This window comes from Magnolia sinica, chromosome 8 (assembly GCF_029962835.1).
Source record: "Magnolia sinica isolate HGM2019 chromosome 8, MsV1, whole genome shotgun sequence".
Taxonomy (NCBI): Eukaryota; Viridiplantae; Streptophyta; class Magnoliopsida; order Magnoliales; family Magnoliaceae; genus Magnolia; species Magnolia sinica.
The window spans coordinates 28,522,853-28,528,907 of NC_080580.1; the positions used below are offsets into that span (position 1 = coordinate 28,522,853).

The 6,055-nt window shown below is 42.4% G+C and overlaps 1 non-coding gene across 1 annotated transcript; it reads right to left on the reverse strand.

The window, feature by feature from the left end:
- Positions 1-3,698: 3,698 nt before the first annotated feature.
- Positions 3,699-3,805, reverse strand: LOC131254406 (small nucleolar RNA R71). The gene has a single exon (XR_009175521.1). It is a non-coding gene; the product is annotated as a small nucleolar RNA R71 (small nucleolar RNA).
- Positions 3,806-6,055: the final 2,250 nt, after the last annotated feature.

Consider the following 6,055-nt stretch of genomic DNA (forward strand, 5'->3'; position numbering starts at 1 on the left):
AGCATGCGGATGATACATATGGGCATGTATCATGATGTATACTAAGCATGATTATACAAAGATCATGGTGGGCCTGTATAAGGCAGCTCGTGGCCCGTGTAAATGAATGAGTGGTGTGCATATAATCACACACACGTGGTGGGCCTCATGCATCACAATTGGGCCTCATGCATATAATCGACCTTCCCAATTGACCTCATACAATCACAATGGGTCTCTGTTGAGGGTCAAATATTGCATATCAGACCCATTTATTGCATGGATTTACAAGCATGATACCGTTTAATAGCCTGATTTAATTGTATTTGTAATGCAGAGTGTATGTACGAGCTTGGACCGAAAAGGGTGCTTAAAGCATGGACTTAACGCTCTAATGACACCAAAGCATGGGACGGACCCTAGGAGACCAAGATCGATAGATTTGCACGCCAGGGATCCAAGAAAATCGAGGAATTGAAGCTCAAGCGGCCTGAAAAGTGTCCAGAATGCAAGATCATAAGGTTCCCACCATCCAATCAGTTCGAGACTCCATACGTGGCCTGAAGACCATAAATGAACCGTACACATAAAATTTCATCCATTGGATCGCTGTGGAATTGGCCCAACAGACATATCAGCCCATAAAACCATTGATTTTGGGCCCGCCCGCTATCCAGATGTACTTGAAGATTGGTCCCAACGTGTTATCTAAGCTGACAATACGGATGAACGGAGCGGATTTCTCACAAACATCTCAGTGGACTCCGCATGTACATCGCGTGTACATAGTGCACCGCTGCCCGCGCCGCACCGGACGGTCAGCCCGGTCCTCCTTCTTCCGCAGCAACAGCGGACGGACGCTGTCCATCCGATTTTCATCAGTGGGCCCCCCTCGCTCCCCAGAAAGCTGATCTGGACCGTACATTCATTCCATAGGATGATCAAAACCAGCTCCTAGGTGACAGAACTGCAGAAGAAAGCGTAGATCGGATTTTAACCGTCCAAACGCAGGACGGACGGTAGGGAGAAAATACAGTGGGCCGCACTAAAACCTGACCAAAACCACTCCTTCCAGCTTTTTTTTTCGCCAGGAACCCAATGAACGGGGTGGATTTCTCTAAAAACCATACTGTGGGGCCCACCGATTGTCACAGCGTACCCTGTTTACGCAGGGACGCGCGTCCGTGAAAACCGGCCACGGTGGTCCGTTCTGTGATCATTATCAGGGTCGGATCAGTGATCCAGACCGTCCAAAATTCTTATAAGTGGGTCTTTACCCCAACCAAGAAGAAAAAAACGGAGTTTGGGACGTTTCTCCATCTCAAAATTCATACAAACGCAAACTGTTTTGCGTTCGTATGCAAGCTGGCTGCGTAAAAACGGGTTCCGCAACCTATTCCGTTCGGGACTCGACAGCAGCTCTCGGAGGAGACTGTTCATCTTTAAAAGGAGGTCCCGGTCTTGGGTTTGAGGGGAGGACGGAACGGAACGGAAGTGAGGAAAGAGAATCAGCCTCGTTTTGGGGAGCTACGGCTGCTGCTGTGAACGGCTGGGAGAGAAAAAGGGAGTTGCTGCTGCTGCATGTGGGGGAGGCTCGGTTTTGTTTTGGAACATGGCTGCTGGCACATGTGACGGAGAGAGAAGGGACGTGGGATAGTTTGACACGTGAGGAGCAGAAGCTGGACAAGGCACGGTTCTGATTTTTCTTTTCTTTTTCTATAATCTAGCCCATATCATGTGTTGCTAAACCTCTTAGCTAGGGCTAAGAGGTGAAGCCTGTAGCAAGATGGGAGACTCCATTGTATGCTGGTAATTTAATCCAAATTTCTAAACTGAATTTGATATATTTAATTATTAAAGGAATATTTTTCCTAGCCTTTAATGGTCTGTTGTGACTGAAATTACAATGGGATTGCAAGGGCTTTGAATATTTCTTTCTTTTTTTATGTTTATGAAGTCAGGAACCCCTGTTGTTCATCATTGTCCCATGGGCATGGTAGGATGACAGTACCCTTCCTGATCCTCATACATTGATGATTGGTTGGTAATTAGTTTAATCTTGTTATTTGCTTTGTCTCCTGGGCATGGTTAGATGATGGAATTCATTCTAATTCATATACCTTTCACCCCTTGAAAACTATATCAAAGGAAGTCTAGTAAATTTCCATGATTTTTGAAGCAGGCATAAGTTCTCCCTGATCTCTACAAGTGGATCCTCTGAATCCCTAGTTTCCTTCCTCTGAATTCCTTAAAGTTTTAGATAATTCTTCCACAATTATTCCTTAAAATTCTATTTGGTTAGATTACATCTTAGTCTAGTTCTAGTTCTACTTAGTTTCAAGAAACGTACAAGTTTCAGTCTCTGTGGATTCGACCTCGGTCTTACCGAGTTTATTACTACATCACAACCCTACACTTGGGGAGTGAACAAGTTTTTGGCGCCGTTGCCGGGGACTGACGGTTACGATTCTTTGAAATTAATTAGTTTTAGAATTAGGTTAGGATTAGGATTTTACTTACTTTAGGATAGAAGTTTTTATTTTATTCTGTTTTTAGAACTTAACCTGTTTTCCTGTTTTGTAGGATCCTGACATAAGTTCTTAAATTGGTAATTCCTTCCTAATTTCTCTACTTTTTCTGTTTTTAGAATTAAGGTTTAAATCTTAGAAATTTTCTAACTCTAGTATCTTCTCATCTGTAGGAAATAGAAACTGGGTTATTTCTTAACTTTCTATTCTTATTTTAGTAACTTTCTAATCTTTTTTTTTTTTTTTTGTCTCCTAGTTTATTTTTAGTTTATTTTTGTTTAGAAACTAACCTTCCTATTTTGTAGGCCTTTAAGATAGAAATCTCTAATTCGGTAAGCTCCTTCCCTACTTTCTATTTTTCAATTCTCTTTTAGTAATCTACTTTCTAGTTTAGGACTCTCTTAATTTATTTTAGAAATTTTCACTTTCTTTTAGGAATTCTTTCTTTTAGAAGCTAGTTTACTTCTATCTTTCTTTTAAAGAATTGTTCTTCTCTTTTTAGAATCTAACTTATTTTATTTTATTTTGCAGGTTTTAACTCAGGACTCCAATTTGGTAATTTCTTTCCAACTCTCTCTTTCTTGCTAGATTTTCCTAGGGTTAAGTTTTTAATTGAGGGCTGCGAGTGTTTTCATGCCCAAGTGGGCCCGTGACGACACTCGACGTCTCTTGACTGAAGGAGGATTGGTTGAGGGGTTGACTATACATCGCAGGACTAGACACCGCTCGAAATCCCCTGAGTTAACTGAGGTTATGGCTGAAGACCAACCTCCTCCACTTCCACCCAGGGTGGAGGATACCCAAGATGAGAATGAGGTGCAACAGGCACCCCCGCCTCATACTTTACGAGATTATCTACAACCGGCGGGAGTGAGTATGCCCTCATGCATGATTTTTCCTAAAAATACAGGACAAATGGACATCAAGCCAGGAGTTATCCAACTCCTTCCCAAATTCCATGGACTTGAATCAGAAAGTCCATATTTACATTTGAAAGAGTTCGATGAGATTATAGCTACATTATGTTTTCCTAATGTATCTGAGGATACAATTAGGCTGAAACTCTTTCCTTTTTCCTTAAAAGAGAAAGCTAAGACGTGGTTACATTCACTGCGTCCTAGATCCATTGGCACATGGAACGATATGCAGAGGGAATTCATAAAAAAATTCTTCCCACATCATAAAACGATTACCCTCAGAAAAGCGATCATGAACTTTGCCCAAAAGGAAGATGAAACATTCTTCCAATGTTGGGAAAGGTTTAAAGATTTGGTCAGTTCATGCCCACAACACGGATTTGAAATGTGGCGCATTACAAATTTTTTCTATGATGGACTGACATCTTCCGTGCGCCAAATGGTCGAGACAATGTGTAATGGAGAGTTCATCAACAAAGATGTTGACGAGGTATGGGATTACCTCGATAGTCTCGCTGAAAAAACACAATCATGAGACTATTACCCAATGGCGAACACCACGTCCAGGCCGACTCAATTAAAGGAAAAAGGTGGATTATATCTCTTGAAAGAAGAGGATGATCTCAAGTGTAAAGTGACTACGCTCATAAGGAAAGTTGAGGCCATGGAAGGAAAGAAGGATAAGGTCAATGAAATTGTTTGCGGCATCTGTGATTGCAACATTCACACAACTGAAAACTGTCCTACAATACCTGCCTTTCGAGGAGTGTTGAATGAACAAGCCAATGCCGTAAATAATTATCAAAGACCTTTTACTGGACCTAACTCCAACACATACAATCCTGGCTGAAAAAATCATCCAAACTTCAGTTGGAGAAATGGACAAACGGCGACTCCTCCAGGTTTCTTCAATCAAAATCCAAATCAAGTGAAACCTCAAGAGGAACCGGTTCAAAATCCCATACAAGAGCTGGCTCAGGCAATGCGGGGAATCACAGATTTTATGCAAAAGATAGATTCTCGTATGACGGTTATAGAAAAGGGGATGCTTCTTGCACAACCTCTCCCCAATCCTAAACCGCAGTACGAGAATAATGATCCCAGCTCTTCAAATCAGATGGGGCATGCTAAATCCATCACCACTCTTAGGAGTGGGAAGATCATTGATAAAACTCTTCCGGTTAGGCCCGAAAAGCCCCAAGAACCAAAAGAGGACAACAATGATGGATCCAGTGATGCCCCACAAAAAGTAGAACCGGAACTTCTAGAGAAGCCAGTTGCTCCATTCCCCCAACGGTTGGTTTCACCAAAACCTCTCTCTAACTCTCAGGATATACTAGAGGTGTTGAAACAAGTGAAAGTCAACATTCCTCTACTTGATGTCGTTAAACAGATACCTTCATATGCCAAATTCCTGAAAGACTTATGCACGACCAAAAGACGGAAAATTATTCAAAAGAAAATCTTCTTGACTGAGAAAGTGAGTGCCATCCTGAAGCAAGACGTGCCGCAGAAATTCAAGGATCCCGGTAGCCCAACCATATCATGTGTAATCGGGAACCATCGAATTGATCATGCACTTCTTGACTTAGGAGCGAGCGTCAATTTGATTCCCTACTCGGTATACAAACAGTTAGGTTTGGGTGAATTAAAACCCACCCTAACCACACTACAACTTGCTGATCGCTCTGTTCGTGTACCAAGAGGGATAATTGAGGATGTGTTGGTCCAAGTTGATAGATTTTACTACCCCTGTAGACTTTATCATCCGGACACCGAACCTATCAATAACATGAGCACTCGTTTCTGTCATTCTTGGTCGCCCATTCCTTGCCACGTCAAATGCAATTATCAATTGCGGAATGGTATCATGACTATGTCTTTTGGAAATTTGACATTGAGTCAAACATTTTTTTCAATAACGGCAAAATGAGAGGATGATGACGATTTCCACGACATTAACATGATTGACTCTTTCGTGGAAGATACGACACCTCTGACCTTATCCTCCGACCATCTAGAGACGTGCCTGGCCCACTCCCATGATTTTGATGATGACATGATTAGGGAGACGTGCGCCTTGCTTGATACTGCACCGGTACTTGAAGTTAACCGATGGAGGCCACAATTTGAAGAATTACCACAAACTGATGTAGTGCCTCTACCGTCTAACCTCAAGCCGCCGAAGCTTGACCTAAAACCTTTGCCCTCTAATTTGAAATATGCATATTTGGGTCAAGATGAGACATACCCGGTGGTGATCTCTACCCACCTGGAGAAAGAACAGGAGAGTATGCTTATATCTACTCTCATTGAGCATAAAGGAGCCCTGGGATGGACGATAGCGGACCTCAAAGGAATCGATCCCTCGATTTGTACTCATCACATATACCTTGAGGATAATGCAAAAACCGCTCGGCAACCACAACGTAGACTAAATCCCAACATGAAGGAAGTGGTTAAAGCCGAGGTTCTTAAACTACTGGACGTGGGTATTATATACCCTATATCTGATAGTCAATGGGTGAGTCCAACTCAAGTGGTTCCTAAGAAGTCCGGAATCACCATCGTAGCCAATGCTAATAATGAACTCGTGCCAACTAGAGTCACTACTGGTTGGAGAATGTGCAT